Below are 20,559 nucleotides of genomic sequence, written 5' to 3'. Positions count from 1 at the left end.
AGCCAATTCAGAAGAACAGTGCCCATGGAAGAATCTGTAGAAGAGCCATGCAGCAGAAAGTATCATAAGTATCCTAGAGTACATCTATGAGAAAGCGTGTGGAGAGACTCTGTTAGAGATGAATCATTAATTAACCTAACTGCCCTCTTCTGAATGGAATCAAGAAGCCTGAGAGAAGTTTTGGGGGCACCACCCCAGATGTGGGAACAATATTCCATGGCAGGGCGGATTTGCGATTTATACAGAGTGAGCAGCTGTTTGGAAGAAAAGTAACGCCGAGAGCGAAAGAGAAAACCAAGTTTTTTAGATGCAGAGGAAGCAATATTTGTAATGTGCTTGTGCCAAGAGAGATTAGAAGTCAGGGTAATCAACTAAGTCGTCTTTCCCCCACTGGAGAATTAACTGAAGATCGGCATTTAAGGAATTGGTAGCAGATTTTCGAGAAGTTGAAGCTGATTGAGCAGGACAAGGTTTCTCAAAATGGAAAGTTGAATGCAATGCGCTATCATCGGCAAAACTATGGATAGGATTTCCAGTCAATGGAAGAAGGTCATTGATATACAAGAGGAAAAGAGTGGGGAAAAGAACTGAAACTTGGGGGACACCAGCATTAGTGGAGAAGTTAGAAGACAGAGAGCCATCTACCATCACCCTCAGTGAGCGATCAGAGAGAAAACTGGATAACCAATTACTAAAAACAGTTGGCAAACCATAAGATGGAAGCTTGTTTAGAAGACCTTTATGCCAAACACGATCAAAAGCCTTTGAGATGTCAAGAGCAACTACTTGTGTTTCACCGAACCTTTCCATTGAATTAGTCCATAAATGGGTAACATAAGCCAGAATATCACCAGTGGATCGACATTGACGGAATCCATACTGGCAATCGTTGATCAGACGGAAGGTTTCTAGGTAGTTTAAGAGTTGGCGGTTAATTGATTTCTCCATTACTTTAGAAAGAGTAGAAGTAATTGCAATGGGACGATAATTGGATGGGAGGGATTTGTCACCCTTTTTAGGAACTGGCTAGATATGAGCAAATTTCCAAGCAGAAAGAAAAACACTTTTGGAATAAGAAAGTGAAAAAAGGTTGCAAAAAATAGGAGTAAGTTCAGGAGCACAGGTTTTGAGAACAAGTGGAGAAATACCATCTGGACCTGGAGCTTTCTTAGCATCAAGATTCATCAAATTCCTTCTGATATTCTTTTGACGGAAGACCACAGGAGGCATTGAATGGAGCGTGTTGGGAATGGTGGGAGGTGTTTTACCAAGATCATTAATACATGAGCTGGAAGAAAAATGGGATGCTAGCAGGTCAGCTTTATCCTTGGCTGAAGTGACAACAGAACCATCTGGTTTGGACAGAGGTGGGAGCAGAGATGGGCAAAAGTTGCGGCCAATAGCTTTGGCAAGAGACCAGAATGCTCGGCTACCATTAGGGCAAGAAGCAAGTTTTCTACTCTTATCCTGTTCAAACTCTAGTTTGGACTGATTAATAACTGCTTTACAATTGTTGCGAGCTTTGGTGTAGGCAGAAAATGAAACTGAAGAATTAGAAACAAGCCAATTACGATATGCAACATTCTTCTCTTGGACAGCCTTAGCACATTTATTGGAAAACCAAGGTTTAGATAAAGGACGAGATTTTAAAGTGGAGAGTGGGATAAAGGATTCCATTCCTGCAAGAATAATTTCACTGACACGATCTGAGCAAACGTTGACATCAGAAGTTTTGAAACAGTAATCCGACCAAGGAAAAGAAGTCTCGCAGGTCATCCCATTTTGCATTCTTGTGTAATGCCAATCAACACGAGGTTGGGAATAGCCATAAGATAAAGGTTCCATTGGAGAAGAGACAATCATCAAGTTGTGATCTGAAGTGCCTAGAGGACCTCTCACTTCAACCGTGTACTTAGAAGGGTTGTTTGTGAGAAAAAGATCAAGCGTATTGGCTGTATGATTAGGATTGTCCGGTATTCTTGTAGGTAAATGAACAATCCGTGCTAGGTCATTAGTAATTGCAAAAGCCTCAACATCTCGACCTGCTGGATTGGTGTGACTAGAAAACGGAAGCCAGCTGGAGTTGTGAACATTAAAATCACCAAGGAAAATTACCTCACTGTTAGGAAAGTTGGACGGGAGAAAGTCAAGTTGCAAAGAGAGGAAGTCAAGGAGCTCCAAGTGATTAGTGGAGTTGGGAGAACGGTAGAGACAACAGATGAATTTGACACAATGAGGTAGAGAGATTTTAAGCCAGAGAAGATCAAAGAGAGGAGATTCCAAATTGCCAAGTCTCTGACAGGGAATATCAGAACAGACATATGCACATGTACTGCCTTTGAGGTGAAAGGAATCATACAGCGAATAATTTGGGCATCTGAGATGAGCAGTAGTTGAATCAACCGATAACTGAGATTCTGTCAGAAAAAGTACATGGGGTTTGGCAGACTGCAAGTGGAAATGGACATCGTTGAGATTAGAATTGAGACCACGTATATTTGTGAAATGAATTAGGAAGTCCTTGGGAGGTTTAGATCTTTTCGCAGATAAGCTTGCTCTATTAGTTTGACAATTCATGGTGTATTCAATAGTAAGAAAAAGTGGGTGGAACATGCTGTATGAAGTAATGAAATTTTTGGATATGGCATACATGTGGAAGAATATACCCAGATCCTTGACATAACGTGGCCTCGACAATGCTCCCCGCATACACACTACTCGGACTCCCTCCAGTCACTATCTGGCAGAGTAGAGGTAGCAAGATTATACACTAGCTGATCCGGAAGCCTCCTAGAGAGTTACCAATAGGTTCGGTCCGGTGTACTAACTAGCGGCCGGCCTGCGAACACCGTTTTAGAGCTGTAACCTCAAAATGTAAGGAATATTGGATCTCGCCACGACGTTCATCATAACCTCAAAGTCATCAATCATACTGCATGATGGAAGAGATAGGGAAGGGTTGACCGGAACTTAGCTCTAGAGACTAAACATGGGTTCCACCACTTCAAGCCTCCAATAAGCAAAGTGGTGGTATTTCACCGGTTGATGAGAGTCATCTACCACCTGGTAACATAGAGGGGCGGCGTTCCTCCATGTGGTGTGGGTGCCACACCTCGATCTCTGCTTACGTTGGTTCACACCTGGGTGGTCACCCACCATGTACTTGTGCATGGAGGTTATACCCAGGATTACTAACAGTCCCACCATCGTGAAGGTGCAAGCAGAGGATTTAGTTGTCACAGACCCGCCGGACTTCGCCGAAATTGGGTCCACTTGACTTGAGTGTCTCCCGAATATCAGTTCCATCAGCGTTTTAGACTCCCAGGTAGCAAGTACAGCTTGTCTGGCATATCTGAGAGAATGTCTGTGACAACCTCAAGGACCTGTTTTCAAAGAAATTTAATTAAGATATAAGATTTATATAAAAAATCATTTAACATTCATTATGTACATATTGCAAGTATTAAATACGGTAATAACTCATGGAAAAATAAGAGTTGTAGTTAAATGCTCTTGATTAATGTACAGGATACAATTCAAATCGTGAATAAATTACAGTGTATGTACATGAGCAGATACGGTTACCTTGTGGCAAGCAGAGCTTTTTTTTTTTTTTTTTTTTTTTTTTTTTTAATGCAATTCTACACAAATGTAGTTTAAAACACAGATAATCCCATCTCAACTGAACAACAAAAAATAAATAATTAATAAAACGAACTACTTAGTTGATCCCCTCCTCACACAGGTATCTATCCAACTAACCTTTGATAGAAACCTTTGAATTTCAACAAGCTGTTAGCCTCCACCCAAGGAAGAACTTATTTTAGTAATTAATTTGCTGACTAAAAGAAAACTTCCTGCAATGCAATCTAAAATTATAACACTGGTATCCCTTGAGTTATGTGATCAATGCAGTACTAGAAATCATTATGAAAAAAAAAAAAAGGGGGGGGGGTTATTGTGCAGTCAGATATGAAGTTCTCTGAGCAGTGCAGATGGGCTGCCAGAGCAGGTCATGGAGTTTTGTCAATGATATATAGGAATTTTTCTAGCAGAGACAGGGAGGTGATTATCCCTTTGTATAAGGCAATGGTCAAGCCACACCTTGAGTACTGTATACAGGTCTGCATACAGGCCTCATTTTAGGAAGGATGTAGAGTTGCTAGAACGAGTGCAGAGAAGGGAAAAAAACAAGGTTGGTGAGAGGAACAAAGGTGTGCACTTACGAAAAAAGGCTTAAGTCTGTAAGTTGCAGGCAGCATCTGGAGACTAAGCATCTGCGAGGTGTATAAGGCCTTGGTTTGAGCAGGCTCAATACTGATGGGATACTTCTGCTTGCTCAGATTAAGAACCTGAGAGGAAATAGATTCAAACTGAGGAAAGACAGTTGTAGAATAGATGTGCAGAAGTTTGCCTTTAGCCAGCGGGTAGTTGACCGCTGGAACAGCCTTCCATCTGTTGCTGTGGAAGTTGATAGTTTAAATAAATTTAAGGCTGAACTAGACAAACGTTTGGAGTGACCGGATGGGTAAAATGGGAAGGTTTTTTTTGGGCTGATGCTGTATAAGCTTGCTTTCTTGCATCATATGCCTCAACTAATGCTGATGCTAAATGTCTTTCCCAGTAATTTGAATCTATGGCCCCTAGTTATGGAATCCTTCATAGCAGTGTTTTAAATTTCACCCCTCATTCATTACTTATTTTTTATTCATTACTTTTTTTTTCACTTTTGCTTCTCAGAGCCTTATAAATCTCAGTCAAGTCTGCTCTACGGAGTCTGGCTACCAAGCTACAATAAGTAGGAGTCTTCCCTATTATGTTCACCCTTTTGCTGATCTCACCATGCGAGTTGTCCTTTAAAAAAAAGACAGAGCTTCTTGGAAAGGATCCAAAGATCCTTTCAAGAAGCTCAATCCCCCCCCCCCAGATGAGGTCTCCATACTTGGACATAGTATTCCAGTAACCTGCCAATCAATTCAGTCCTGGAGAGGTTGTGCAAGGTTCATGATGTTGAATTTTTCTCAGTGTGGTCTGTGCTTGTTAACAGGAGAGATGGCTTCGACAGGGTTGGGATACACTTAAATAGAAGGGGTGCAAGAATATTTGATGATGATATCGAGGCAGTGTTAGGTGGGTCGGAAAACTGCTAGCTTGTGGGGATTCACAGACTAAAAGATTAACAGTAGTCGCAGGCAGAGGTACAAGCGATTCTTGCACTGCTTCTATTAGATTGGAGGGCTGGGTACTAGGGTTTTCAGGGACTGGCGGGAGTCATCACGGAACAAATAAATACATGGGCTGTGTTAGGGTAACTAAGAATAAGAAGAGGTGTATGTATACTTGCACATACACCAATGCTTAGAGTATAGTAAACAAATTTGATGAATTTGAAGTGCTGGTCAAGACAAAGGCAGGTATTGTTGGAATATCAGAGACATGGCATCACACAGATATAAGCAGTGCAGAATTGGAATCTGGGGAATACAATGTGCACATAAAGGACAGGAAAGGAGGAAGGGTTATGCTATTAGTTATGAAACACAAAAATCTAAGGAAGTGCATCCAATTGACATAGGTCAGTCAGTCTGGTGTGATGTAAGCACCGGGAAAGCAAAAATGAGAGTATGAGTGTGTTATACGCCTAATGACTCTGATGAGTACAATGAACAACTGTACAGAAAAAAGAGTGGGCCAATAAATCAGATTGCCTAACAATGGGGGATTTTACCTTCCCAGATACTGACTTGAACTTGTGGGTTAGTCACTCGCACACTAGCAAGACTTGGGGATTTATTGGATGATTGTTTTCTACAGCAACACGTTACAGAGGCAACCAGAGAGAGTAATACTCTTGATCTGGTTATCACCAGTGATTATTCCTGCATTAAGAATATGCAGATAAAGGAACCACTGGGTGGCAGTGATCACAGTTAACTGATGTGGGATTTACTTAAAGATATTACTATCATCAGGGGTAAAGGGAAGGGTTTTTGCTTCCATAAAGGTGACTACAGTGGTCTCAGACAGTTTTTAAATTCTATATGGTGGGACCAACTGATGCTGTTACTAGCAAAAAATTCTAAATGGGAAGCATTCAAGGATTTAATCTTGGAAGCTACTAGGCTTTTTGTACCGATTAAGAAATATTGCTCAAGGTTTAGGCCTAAATGGATGGCAGATGAACCAAGACTCGTGGCAGAGAAGAAAAATTCATGGGATGTACATAAATTATCAGGTGACACAGAAGCCTATGATAGTTATAAGCTAGTCTGTAACCAGGTCACAAAGGAAGTTGGGCAAGCGATGGCAGATTACAAGAAATCTTTGGCAAAGAATGCTAAGAAAAACAGCAAGGACTTCTTTACTTATATAAACCTTAGAAGGAAGGGGATGAATAAGATTGGTCTACTTGAAATTGATGGTTTGATTGGTGATTATATGCTCAGATAGTTCAATCTGAATGAGTATTTCGTATCTATATTCACACATGAGGAGTTGTTAACGCAGAAAAATGCTAGAAGCTTATCTGTAACAGAGTGCTTAATGATTTTGTAATTAACTGAGAGCAAAGTGGAGGAGAAATTGTTGAAGTTAAACATAAGAAAGGCACCTGAGTTATTATTATTATTATTAGCCATATGGTGCAAGGAAGCCTGAGGCTTATACTGCACCAGCCAAAAAAAAAAAAATTTCTGAATTACCCCGAGAGAGAGAGAGAAGTAGAAGGGAATCACCAAGAAAGAGAAGAATGATGATATCCAGCTGAGGATCCTGGGTGTGCTAAGCCCATACTTTGGATGGGATTTATCCAGTTATATTAAAGGAGGCGGCAAAGAAAATAAGCAAACCCTTAGCCATATTTATGAGAGCATCCTTAGATCCAGGGGAGGTCTCCATGGACTGGAGATGTGTTCAAATGTATCCCCAATTCACAAAGGGGGTTCTAAGGGTGACACGAGTAATTTCAGACCAGTGAGTGTAACTTTTGTTCTGGGGAAAATAATGGAGTCACCGGTTAAAGATGCATTGCAGGATAATCTAGACAAGACTGCAGTAATAATTCAGACACAGCATGGGTTTGTTAAGAGAAAGTCTTGTCTGACAAATTTTATTGGATACTATGATGTGGTTACAAAGGAACCGGATGCAAAAAATAATTTTGATATCATATACTTAGATTTCAGGAAAGTTTTTGACACTGTTGGTCATGGAAGACTACTGTACAAATTGGAGCAGTATGGTATTAAGGGTAAGTTGCTACAATAGATAAAAGGGTGGTTCAGAGAGAGAGAGAGAGAGAGAGAGAGAGAGAGAGAGAGAGAGAGAGAGAGAGAGAGAGAGAGAGAGAGAGAGAGGGAGAGAGAGAGAGGGAGGGAGGAAGTGAGAGAGAGGTGGAAGTAATCAATGGACGCTGCTCTTCGTGGACTAATGCTATTAGTGAAGTCCCCCAGGGTTCGGTGTTGGGCCCGTGGTTGTTTTGTTATTTATCAATGATATTGATGAAGATACATCAGGCTTAATATCAAAGTTTGCAGATGATACAAAGGTTGGCAGGGTTGTTAATGGCAGCTACTGCAACAGGATCTAGAAAATTTGGGCAGATGGGCTAAGTGGCAACTGATGTTTAACATTGATAAATATAAAGTACGTACTGTATATGGGTAGAAGTTACCCCAGAGAAACGTACCAACTGTGTGGTACTACACTTAGGGTGATAGAAAATGAAAAAGACCTGGGAGTAATTGTGCAGTCAGATATGAAATTTTCTGAGCATTGCAGACAGGCTGCTAGAGCAGGTCAGGGGGTATTTTTAATGATATATAAGAATTTTGCTAGTAAGGAAAAGAAGGCGATTATCCCTTTGTATACGGCAATGGCCAGGCCATGAGTACTGTGTACAGGACTGGAGGCCTCATTTTTGGAAGGATGTAGCATTGCTTGAGTGAGTACTGAGAAGTGCAAGATTTGCGAGGGGAAGAAAAAGGGTGGTCTTACCAAGAAAGGCTTAAGTTCTGCAAATTGCAGCATCTGGAGACTAGGCACCTGTGAGGTGATCTGATTGATGTGTATAAGGCTCAATTCTGATGGGTTTCTTCCTCTTGCTCAGATTACAAACCTAAGGGGACATAAATTCAAATTAAAGAGAGTAGATGTGCCGAAATTCGCCTTTAGCCAGTGGAGAGTTAATTTCCGGAACAAACTTCCATCTGTTGTTGTGGAATTTGATAGCTTAAATAAATTCAAGGAAGAATTGGACAAACGTTTAGAGGGAATGGACGTGTAAGAAATGTTTTTCTTTTGTGCTTATGCTACATAAGCTTGCTTTCTTGCATCACATGCCTCGATTACTACTACCTTACATATGGTACTGAGTCAAATGTTTTACTGAAATCTAAGTAAATGTTGAAATTATTTCCCACATCCAGCCCATAAACAACTCTATCAAAAGAAATCAAGCTAATTAAGTTGGTTAAACATGAGTTTCCTTTACTGCATTGTGTTTTCTACAGGATTCCATTTCTATTTAAATTATAAATGACCGTGTTGCACTCTAGATCACTGCCTCCATGATTTTCTCTACCACTGAAGTCAGACTGACCAGCTGGTAGTTATCCCCGCTTCACTCATAGAACTGTCTAAGTATTGCCATATGCTGGCACTTCTCCAATCCAAGGGAATCTCTCCTGGGTCCAGTGACACCCTCATAATTAACAGTTCAGTGTGCTCTTGCTGTTTTAAAAAGTTTCATCTTATACTATTTCACAATTTCAGTGTTTATGGTAGCCAATATGAGTGGTAAGTTAACTTCTCATGGACTGAAAATTCAATACAAGCATACCGATAAACTAATAAAAATGCTATAGTACGCAGAATAATTATTCATTTGCCCATTAATGCAGATTTGCTATGAAGTATATTATAGTATGCTATAACCGGAATCATCTCAATTTTTGTTCAAAGAAATATTTTAAGATCAATACTTCTGATAAAGTGTGATGTGCCCATAACTATTTATCCAGAGAGCATTCAGCGAATAAGTTACTGACATACTTTTCCTCAACAACCTAAATAAGTGGTCCTTGAGGGTGTCACAGACATTCTCTCAGATATGCCAAACTGTGCTTGCTACCTGGGAGTCTAAAATACTAATGGAACTGATATTTGGGTTACACTCAAGTCAAGTGGGCCTAATTTTGGCAAAGTCCAGTCGGTCTGTGACAGCCAAATCCTCTGCTTGCACCTTCACGATGAAGGGACTGTTAGTAAACCTGGGTATAAATCCCATGTGCTAGTCCTGAAATATGGCATCTAGCACACTGTGGGTGACCACCCAGATGCAAATCAACAGCAGCAGGGGTTGAGGTGTAGCACCCACACCACACGGTGAAATGCTGCCCCTCTTTTACCAGGCAATACCAGGTGGCAGATGACTCATCAACCAGTGCAATACCACCACTTTGCTTAGTCTCTAGAGCACAAAGTTCTGATAACCCCCTCCTCTTCCATAACGGAGTACAATCAATGTCTTTTGAGGTTATGATGGACATCATGGCTAGATCCAATCTTCTTTACATTTCAAGGGTAAACTTTAAACCAGTGTTCACGGCCCACCTTCAACTAATTACACCGGACCAAACCTATTGGTAACTCTCTAGGAGGCGTCTGGAGGGAGTCAGAGTAGTGTGCATGGGGGAGGGCATTGTCGAGGCCATGTTATGTCAAGGAGCTGGATATATTCTTACCATGTGTTTGCCACATCCAAAAATTTCATTACTTCATATAGCATGTGCCCCCTACCTTTTCTTATTACTGAATACGCCATGAATTGTCAAACTAATACAGCAAACTTATCTGTAAAAAGATCTACACCTCCCAAACACAGTGTATTTCACAAATATACACGGTCTGAGTTCTTATCTCAATGATGTCCATTTCCACTTACAGCCTGCCAAACCTCGTACTTTTTCTGACAGAATCTCAGTTATTGGTTGATTCAACCACTGCTCATCTCAGTTGTCCAAATTATTTGCTGTACGATTCCTTTTGCTTCAAAGGTGGTACTTGAACATGTGTCCATTCTAATATTCCCTGTCAGAGACTTAGTAATTTGGAATCGCCTCTTTTCAATCTTCTCTGGCTTAAAATCTCTCTACCACATTCTGTCAAATTTATCTTTGGCCTATATCGTTCTCCCAACTCCACTAATTACTTGGAATTGTTTGACTTCCTCTCTTTGAAACTTGATTTTCTTCAGTCCAGCTTTCCTAACAGTGAGGTAATTTTAATGTTCAAAACTCTAGTTGGCTTTGTTTTCTAGTCACACGAACCCAGTTGGTCAAGGTGCCGAGACCTTTGCAATTACTAATGACTTCACAGACTGTTCATTTACCTACCAGAATACCAGAAAATCCTAATCACACAGCCAACACACTTGATCTTTTTCTCACAAACCTTCTAAGTACACGGTCAAGGTGAGTGATCTTCTAGGCACCTCAGATCATAACTTGGTGATGGTCTCTTCTTCAATGGAGCCTTTCTCTCATGCCATTCCCAGCCTCATGTTGTTTGGCATTACAAGAATGCAAAATGGGATGATCTACGAGATTTCTTTTCCTTGGTTGGATTACTGTTTCAAAACCTCTGATGTCAACTTTTGCTCAGATTGTGTGGGTGAAATTACAGTTGTGCCCCTGTATCCACTGATTCACTTACCTGTGGTTAACCACAGAAAAAAAAAATGAAAAAAACTCAACACATACTACTTGCATGTCCAATACAATGCTTCCCTTTATTTTTTAAGATGTCGATTTTAAATCGAATAGCTTCCCTTTATTTTTTAAGATGTCGATTTTAAATCGAATAGCTTCCCTTTATTTTTTACAATGTCGCGTATGGTTTGATCACCAACATTATACTGGTTCTTTAGAGACTTAACGGATGAACCATTTTCAACTTTTGAATAATTTTAAGTTTTTGTTTAATTTGAAACCACAACTCTTGCGTTCGACTATCATTTTTGCAATTTAAAAAAAAAAAAAAATAGTTACTATATATATAAAAAAAATTCCGACGTCCCTGACATACATAACAAAACAAAATTTGTCCTTTTGTGGTGCGACAGAACACAACAATCGACGCGATGCACTAAATAAAACTAAACATTTGGTCTTGAAGTGTCCCGTTAATCCAATCCCACTAAATAAGTCTGCTGTACTTTACTATTACCGTATTTAATGCTAGTAATGTCTTACTCTGTGTTTAATTTATCGATTAAACTTTATTATACGTTATGTATGTACAAGAAAATCACGTTATATATGGGGCCGGCAGGTGTTCGCTTATATCCGTGGAAGGTCTTGGAACGTATCCCCCGCAGATATAGGGGTCTTACTGTATTCTTGTAGGAATGGAATCCTTTATTCCACACTCCACCTTAAAATCTCATTCTTTATCTAAACCTTGGTTTTCCAATAAATGTGCTAAGGCTGTTCAAGAGAAGAATGTTGCATATCGTAATTGGCTTGTTTCTAAATCTTCAGTTTCATTTTCTGTCTACACCAAGGTATCGCAACAATTGTAAAGTAGTTATTAATGAGTTCAAACTAGCTTTTGAACAGGCTAAGAGTAGAAACTTACTTTTTGTCCAAATGCCGGCTGAGCATTCTGGTCTCTTGCCAAAGCTATTGGCTGCAACTTTTGCCCATCTCTGTTGAAACCAAATGGTTCTATTGCCACTTCAGCCAAGGATAAAGCTGACCTGCTAGCATCCTATTTTTTCTTCCAACTCGTGTATTGATGATCTTGGTAAGCAACCTTCTACTATTCCCAGTACAACTCCATTCAATGCCTCCTGTGGTCTTCCGTCAAAAGGTTGTCAGAAGGATTTTGATGAATCTTGAAGCTAAGAAAGCTCCAGGTCCTGATAGTATAGTTGACCCCAGATCAACGTATCAACTCTGTGGTACTACGCTGACAGTGGTAGAGAATGAAAAGGACCTGGGGGTAATTGTGCAGGCAGATATGAAGTTCTCTGAGCAGTGCAGATGAGCTGCAAGAGTAGCTCATGGTGTCTTGTCAATGATATACAGGAATTTTTCTAGCAGGGATAGGGATGTGATTATTCCCTTGTATAAGGCATTGGTCAGGCCACACCTTGAGTACTGTATACAGGTCTGGAGGCCTCATTTCAAGAAGGATGTAGAGCTGCTGGAACGAGTACAGAGAAGGGCAACAAGATTAGTGAATGGAACAAAGGGTTGCTTCTTACGAAGAAAGGCTTAAGTTTTGCAAATTACAGAGTCTGGAGACTAGGAATCGGCGAGGTGATCTGATAGAGGTGTATAAGGCTTTGAATGGCTTGAGCATGCTCAATGCCGATGGGATTCTTCCTCTTGCTCAGAATAATCACCTGAGAGGGCATAAATTCAAATTGAGGAAGGATGGATGTCAGATAGATGTGCGGAAATTTGCCTTTAGCCAGCGGGCAGTTGGTTTGTGGAATAGACTTCCATCACTTGTTGTTGAAGTTGATAGCCTAAACAAATTTAAGGCTCAGCTGGACAGGTATTTCGAACGAACGGAGGGGTAAAATGGGAGTAGTGGTTGTGTTTTTTTTTTTTTTTTTTCTGGCTGATGCTGAAGCTTGCTTTCTTGCATCATATGCCTCTACTAATGCTAATGCTAATTTCTTCACTTGTTCTCAAAACCTGCACCCCCGAACTTACTCCTGTTCTGTGTTGGCTTTTTTCACTTTCTTATTTCAAAGGTGTTTTTCCTTCTGTTTGGAAATTTGCTCATATCCAGCTCCAGTTCCTAAAAAAGGATGACAAATCCCTCCCATCCAATTACCGTTTGTTTGTTATTTGGTTTTTAGGAGCATTAGCAACTAAGGCCATATTGCTATGGGGATATGCGATGGTCATTCCCTGACCTTTCCACATCCTCTGTATTTGGTGGTCACGGGCTCGAACCCCGGTCTAATCAAGAAGCGTGTGCTACGCACTGCTGCTCCTGCCCACCTGGCTGCGGAGACGGCTCCAATTATAGTCCCGTTGCAATTACTTCCACTCATTCGAAAGTAATGAAGAAATCAATTAACCACCAACTATTAAATTATCTAGAAACCTTCCATCTGACCAACCACCAGTATGGGTTCTGTCTGTGTTGCTCCACTAGTAATATTCTAGCTCATGTTTCCTTGCATATTTCTGGCTTGTGTTAATGGACAAATTCAATGGAAAAGTTTGGTGAAACTCAAGCAGTTGCTCTTGGAATTTCAAAGGCTTTTAATCGTGTTTGGCATAAAGGTCTTCTAAATAAGTTTCCATCTTATGGTTTGCTAACTGTTTTTTGTAATTGGGTATCCAATTACAAAAAACTCTTTTTTTCTCTCTCTCTCTCTCTCTCTCTGATCACTCACTGCGTGTGATGGTAGATGGCTCTCTTTCTTCTAATTTCTCCACTAATGCTGGTGTTCCCCAAGGTTCGGTTCTTTCTCCCACTATTTTCCTCTTGTATATTAATGACCTTCTTTCACTGACTGGAAATCACATCAATAGTTTTGTTGATAGCACATTGCATTCCACCTCCACCATCCAGTTTGAGAAACCTTGCCCTGCTCAATTTCAACTTCTCAAATATCCACTACCAATTCATTAAATGCTGATCTCCAGGTAATTCTCTAGTGGGGAAAAGATAACTTAGTGGCTTTCAATCCTTCTAAAATTCAGTCCTATCTTATCTTATATCTCACAAAAATAACTCCTGCTTTGAGTGTCATCGAATATACCTATATTCGATGACACTCAAATTTCTAGGTAAGGACATATATCTCTATTGGGGATTACCCCGATTTCTAATCTCTCTCTTGGCATAATCATATTACAAATATTGCTTCTTCTGCATCTAAACAACTGGGTTTTCTCTTTTGTCCTCAGTTTCTTTTCTTCCAAACAGCTGTTCACTCTGCAAATCACAAATCTGCCCTTCTATGGAATATTGTTTCTATACCTGGGGTGGTGCCCCCAAAACCTCTCTCAGGCTTCTAGATTCCATTCAAAAGAGGGCAGTTAGGTTAATTAACGACTCATCTCTAATAGTTTCTCCACTCTCTGTCTCATTGATATTTTGTTTCTGCTGCATGCCTTTTCTACAGATACTTCCATGGGCACTGTTCTTCTGAATTGGCTTCTATAATTACCACTCTGTTTCAAAGCAGTCTGAACATGTTTTGTAATCAGCAAACATCCTTTTACTGTCCAACTTCAACCTCATTGAACCAACTTTTCGTATTCCTCATTTATTCATTCAACTTCTGTTTTCTGGAACAACCTTCCTTCATATGCACTTACTGAAAATTACAACCTACAGAAGTTCAAGTCTAATGTCAACAAATATTGTCTTTCATCTTTCCAAACTCCAACCCACGCATGGTATTAAGTACTATAGGTTCTATTACCTTTTACGTTTGCAGTTTAATAATAATAAAAAAAAAGTTCATTCTGTAATTAGCAAAAACACTTGGTGGTACCGAGTGGATCGGTGTGGGAGGGGTGTTCTGATTCTGGTAGCTTCTGGATCTGCTGACACATTTCAAACATCATATTAATGTAGCATGCAGGAAAAGCTTGGCTATCCCTAAACTGTGGCCTAACGGTTTTTATACAGTCAGTGAAAATACAAATGATGCCAAAGGATCATTCATGACCAAAATCACAAGAAAATACTCTAAATGGATTGCAAAATTATGAAAATGGTTCATTATTTGAACCGTTTTCATCATTTCAACAGCTTCTATGCTACAATAAGTTTGTTTCATATGAACAATCCACATGTTTTGACCAGAGATATTTTACATATTTTTACGATACCACTGATCAGAGAGGTTTCAACTGTATTGCATTACCTATATCAGCATAAATAAATTTTGGGCAAAAGTCTCATGCTATGAGAGCTTTTGCCCAAACTAAAACATTGTACAAGCAGCACAGCCTCACTGTGTATGTAACAATAATCAAAATAGGATTGCTACTCTGTGCATCTTCATGGCCATTCCTTGCTACCTGTATCATAATTATCAAATCCCTTTCTTCCTTTACTATTTTTAGTTCAATGCTAACAAGTGTTTAACTTATTTGGAGTTGCTATTCTACAAGATCTAGATCCATTTTGCTGCATTAAAATGTAGTTGCCACTTTTCTGACAATCAGTTAGGCTTTTGTCCAATTGCATATCGGAAAGGCTTGGTATTTGCACTACTCTAAGCCACAAGTTGCCCCAGCAAAGTGCAGTGCAATACCAAGACCCCCACAATATAATATCGATGCAAAAAGTGGTGAATCTAATTTGCTTGTTGCTGTGTACAGAATAAGGCTATCTCCTTGTTCTATGTCCTTAATGTTTTATATCAAAGCTTTTCCCTAAATTTACTTGAATTTATCTTGCCTAGTGCACCATCTTTCATTTCACATATCGTGGATATATCTAGTTACTAGGATTTTCAGGTCTACAGCATCTATAAAAATACTTTTGCAAAACAGTGCCTATTTACAATGAAACTCCAAAATGGGCCAAAACCAAGGTATGGATAATCGCATATACTTTAAATAAATAGCAATGTACTTGTCCTTTGGAGCAGTTCTTTTTATTTAGAGAGTGCAATAGTGAGGTAAAGTGCCTCCAAAATATGAGATCGACGTGCTAAGTACCAAACTGAGTTTGGTATTTAGTGAATCAAGCATTGCTAAAATACAGAATGGGGTTATGCGTTACTTGTACAATATAAGCATATTAACTTAGCTTTGGTTTTTATAAAAGTCCTTGAGTTCTTGTAACAAGTTAAAAACTAACATGCATAATAACTTTGTCAGCATGAATTAACTGTTTTCTTTCCCCCCCCCCCCCCCCTTTTTTTTATGGATATTCAAGATGCCTAGAATATCCACAAGAATATATTAAGAGGAAGTCAAAATTTTTGTTAAGGGAAGTCTTGTCTGACCAATTTGACTGGATACTATAATGTGGTCACAAAGGAACTGGATGCAAAAAATAATTTTGATATCATATACTTGGATTTCATGAAAGGTTTCAATAGTATTGCACAAAAAAAACATGCTGTACAAATTGAAGCAGTATGGCATTAAAGGCAAGTTGCTGCTATGGATAAAGGGATGGATGAGTGGGAGAAGACAGAGTGGTAATCATTGGACACTGCTCTTCGTTGACTAATGTTATTAGTGAAGCCCCCCAGGGTTCGGTGTCGGGACCATTGTTGTTTTCTATTTTTATCAATGATATATATATATATATGAAGGTATATCATGCTTAATGTCCAAGTCTGCAGACGATACAATGGTTGGCAGGGTTGTTAATGACAGTACACTACTGCAACCGAAGTTTAACATTGACAAATGCAAGTACTGCATATGGGTAGCAGTAACACCAGAGTAACTTACCAAATATGCGGTACTAAACTCAAGGTAGTGGAGAATGAAAAAAAAAAAAAAAAAAAAACCTGGAGGTAATTGTGCAGTCAGATATGAAGAAAGGCTACCAGAGCAGCTTGTGAGGTTTTTTCAATGATATACAGGGATTTTGCTACCAGGGACATGGAGGGGATTATCCCCTTGTATAAGGCAGTGGTGAGACCACACCCTGAGTACTGCATACAGCTCTGGAGGCCCCATTTTAGGAAGGATGTAGAGCTGCTGGAACGAGTATAGAGAAGGGCAATGAGACTGGTGAGCGGAACAAAGATTTGCTCTTACCAAGAAAGCTTAAGTTCTGCAAATTGCAGCATCTGGAGACTAGGTGCCTGTAAGGTGATCTGACTGAGGTGTATAAGGCCTTGAGTGGTTCGAGAAAGCCGATGGGATTCTTCCTCTTGCTCAGATTACAAACCTGAGGGGACATAAATTCAAATTGAGGAAACAGTTGTAGAATAGATGTGCAGAAATTTCCCTTTAGCCAATAGGTAGTTGATCGCTGGAACAAACTTCCATCTGTCATTGTAGTTGATCGCTTAAATAAATTCAAGGAAGAACTGGTCAAACTTTTGGAGCAAATGGATGGGTGAAATGGGGAGGATTTTTTTGGCTGATGTTGTATAAGCTTGTTTTCTTGCATCACATGCCTCTACTAATGCGAGAAAATCTGCTTCTTAGCCAAGAGTTATTAACTCCTGGGCTGAAAACAGAATTGGAATAAATTGTCATCTAATATTGTAGAAAGAGCCAAAGAACTTATGTAAATTTAACCCCAAGCCAGGCATGTAGGATCACAGGTATCTAAGCATGATTTCAGGTATGCACGTTCTTTGTTTATTTTGAAGCCATTGATAGCTATCAATGAAAGTGTTTCCTTTGATTTCTTCCTTGAACATTCCAACCTTTTTAAAGTTATTGTGAAAATGAAAAAATGCATGATCAAGTTTAGCCTGATTATATGCATGTGGTGATTGGCATCCCTTGCATACAATTATTGAAGCATCTTGGCTTTATGACAACGCCAGAGCCTCCAATAGTTACACTCCCTGGCTTTGTGACGTTGGAGCCACTGGCTGGTGTCCAATGGCTTCAACTATCACACACACACTCTTGACTTTCCATGTTTTCGAATAGCTGGTATCCAATTACTGATATGTGCAGTTTTATCGATTTACATTTTGCTCAGGTGTAAAATGCAGCAGGAGGTTTTATTTTCAAAAAATAATTAAAAATATACATTTTTATTATAAAAAATTTAGCCATTCCTGTGGAAGGATTGTTACTACTATAGGCAGAGGGGCTAAGTGATACCACACATGTGCAACTTTAAAAATAATGGAGTAACAATCCTTCTGTGGAAGGATTGTTACTCCATTTTATTTTGTTAAGCTAATGAATAAGCATTGCTTCTTCATGTAAATTTTCTCTCTTTTTTTAATAGTAAAAGTTGAAAGTAGACCATTTTTAAATGGATTTATCTACAATCTTCCATGGATTAGTACAATACAGCACCATCTACCAATAGTTTGGAGAGGTCTGGGTTTGATTCTCATTAATGACTGGAAGAATTTTTCGAGTCCTTTACAATCGAGGTGGTTGTAATTAACTGATATCCAGCAGAGGAAAAGATTCCCCTCAGTTTTTCAGCCCACAACATGCAAATCAGTCCATGAACAGAGACATCTACAGATAAAACAGGTAGCATACACAGAACCATTAAAATAATTGAATTTTTTTGCTTCATCTACCAATGGGCCTCTTGGTATTTTATAAATTTTTAATTTAAACTGAACAGTAGAATTTTCCACATCTCCATATGCGAAGTATACCATACTATTATGATATCCTTGTTTGGTCGGTTCATGACCATACCAAAGATATTTCCGATAATTTTAGTGCGACCAGTAAGCTACTCTGAGGTAGCTGGGCGGCTTTATGGTATGCAAATTTTCGCGTATGTTTTAATTCTCAAAACTGGAACGACTGCTGTACCCACAGAATCTCTGGTACCCCTTCCGATTGATCGTAGCGAGTATCAGTGACTGCCATGCCTAGCCCGCTATGGTTAGTCTTAGTTAAAATCGGTGGTCCCGATTTTAAAAAAAAGAGGCAAGGGAGGGAGCGATAAACACCCCAGGCATGTCAATCACTGCTACTTGCAATGATCAATCGGAAGGGGTACCAGATGCTTTCAGCAAAACTTAACACATTATAATTACACATCCCAAACCGCCTTCACACAATATGGAAGCATGATCGCGCACACGACAGAATATTGACGAATTAGTTGCATAGAAATTTCACCTTCTTCCATTCTTACCTGATATAATTTATCAGTTCTTAGACATAAGCAGAAAAAGCACAGCTTCTTTAAAAAGTCACTTTTTTGTGTTTATTTTATTCAAATAAAAAACAATTTACAAATATCAAACATTTCTCACTAGCCTGCCTAACAAGCACCAACCATGACGTCCACGTAAATCAGTGCCATCTACGTTCAACATATTACCAAAATGACTGTACTGTACATAAAAAAAAAAAAAAAAAGAAAAGGGATAACGAAGCAAACCTTGCGTATGCCATCAGATTTTCTCTTGTGTTTCTATTCTTTGGGATCACTAAAGTTAGTCCAATATTAAAAAAAATACCAAATAAGTTTAACAACTTCAAGAACAGAGTTGGAGCGTGGTGCATTTTGGGCTCCATTTTTTTAAATAAAAAAAAAAGTTTAATTGTATACTTCACAATGCCAAATATATACCTGGGGGATGTTATACATATTTTCATATGCAAATTAATTTTTTTTTTTTTTTTTATGTGAACCCCAAACACGAGAGGTATTAGAACCTATAGTACTTAGTACCGTGCTTGGGTTGGAGATTCAGAAGACGAAAGAAGATATTTGTTGACATTGGACTTGAACTTCCGTAGATTGTAATTTTCAGGAAATACGTATGAAGGAAGGTTGTTCCAGAAAACGGCAGTTGAATGAATAAATGAGGAAGATGAAAAGTTGGTTCTGTGGGTTTGAAGTTGGACAGTAAATGGATGTTGGCTGGTGGCGGCACGTGTTCGGACTGTTTTGAAAGAGAGAGCGGGAATTATAGAAGCTAATTCAGAAGAACAGTGCCCATGGAAGTATCTGTAGAAGAGGCATGCAGCAGAAACAGTGCGTCTATGAGACAGCGAGTGGAGAGACTCTGTTAGAGATGAATCATTAATTAACCTAACTGCCCTCTTCTGAATGGAATCAAGAAGCCTGAGAGAGGTTTTGGGGGCACCACCCCAGATGTGGGAACAATATTCCATGGCAGGGCGGATTTGTGATTTATACAGAGTGAGCAACTGTTTGGAAGAAAAGTAACGCCGAGAGCGAAAGAGAAAACCAAGTTTTTTAGATGCAGATGAAGCAATATTTGCAATGTGCTTGTGCCAAGAGAGATTAGAAGTCAGGGTAATCCCCAAAAGAGATATATTGAGGCTGTTGAGGCTGATCGAGCAGGACGAGAAGTTGAGGCTGATCGAGCAGGACAAGGTTTCTCAAAATGGAAAGTTGAATGCAATGTGCTATCATCGGCAAAACTATGGATAGGATTTCCAGTCAATGGAAGAAGGTCATTGATATACAAGAGGAAAAGAGTGGGAGAAAGAACTGAACCTTGGGGGACACCGGCATTAGTGGAGAAGTTAGAAGACAGAGAGCCATCAACCATGACCCTCAGTGAGCGATCAGAGAGAAAACTGGATAACCAATTACTAAAAACAGTTGGCAAACCATAAGATGGAAGCTTGTTTAGAAGACCTTTATGCCAAACACGATCAAAAGCCTTTGATCGTAATATGCTCATCCAGAGAGGGAGGTAAAAAAAAAAAAAGTCAAAACCCCAAAGCGCATTTTTATTTTATTTTATATAATCGTACGTGTTGACAGCGCTCCTAAAAGGTACAAATTGGAATTTATTCCTAAAAGTAACTTATTAATTTGATACCCGTGGGGGGGGGGAGGACCAAACAAAATTTCTGAACGCTCCCCTATTGAAACATATAGAGTACTACGGTTTTATAAAATGTTATT

At 39.4% G+C, this 20,559-nt stretch overlaps 1 protein-coding gene across 1 annotated transcript in view; it reads right to left on the bottom strand.

Moving 5' to 3' along the window:
* eIF3e (eukaryotic translation initiation factor 3 subunit e) overlaps positions 1–18,954 on the bottom strand; it is an 84,080-nt gene extending 65,126 nt beyond the window's left edge. Inside the window, exon 1 of the mRNA XM_090372104.1 lies at positions 18,805–18,954. The gene's annotated coding sequence lies outside the window, so the exon portion shown is untranslated. The remainder of the gene's footprint in view (positions 1–18,804) is intronic.
* Positions 18,955–20,559: the final 1,605 nt, after the last annotated feature.

This window comes from Mastigoproctus giganteus, chromosome 4, assembly GCF_048544385.1.
Source record: "Mastigoproctus giganteus isolate SK-2022 chromosome 4, ASM4854438v1, whole genome shotgun sequence".
Classification (NCBI taxonomy): domain Eukaryota; kingdom Metazoa; phylum Arthropoda; class Arachnida; order Uropygi; family Thelyphonidae; genus Mastigoproctus; species Mastigoproctus giganteus.
This window is presented reverse-complemented; position numbering and strand designations above follow the sequence as displayed.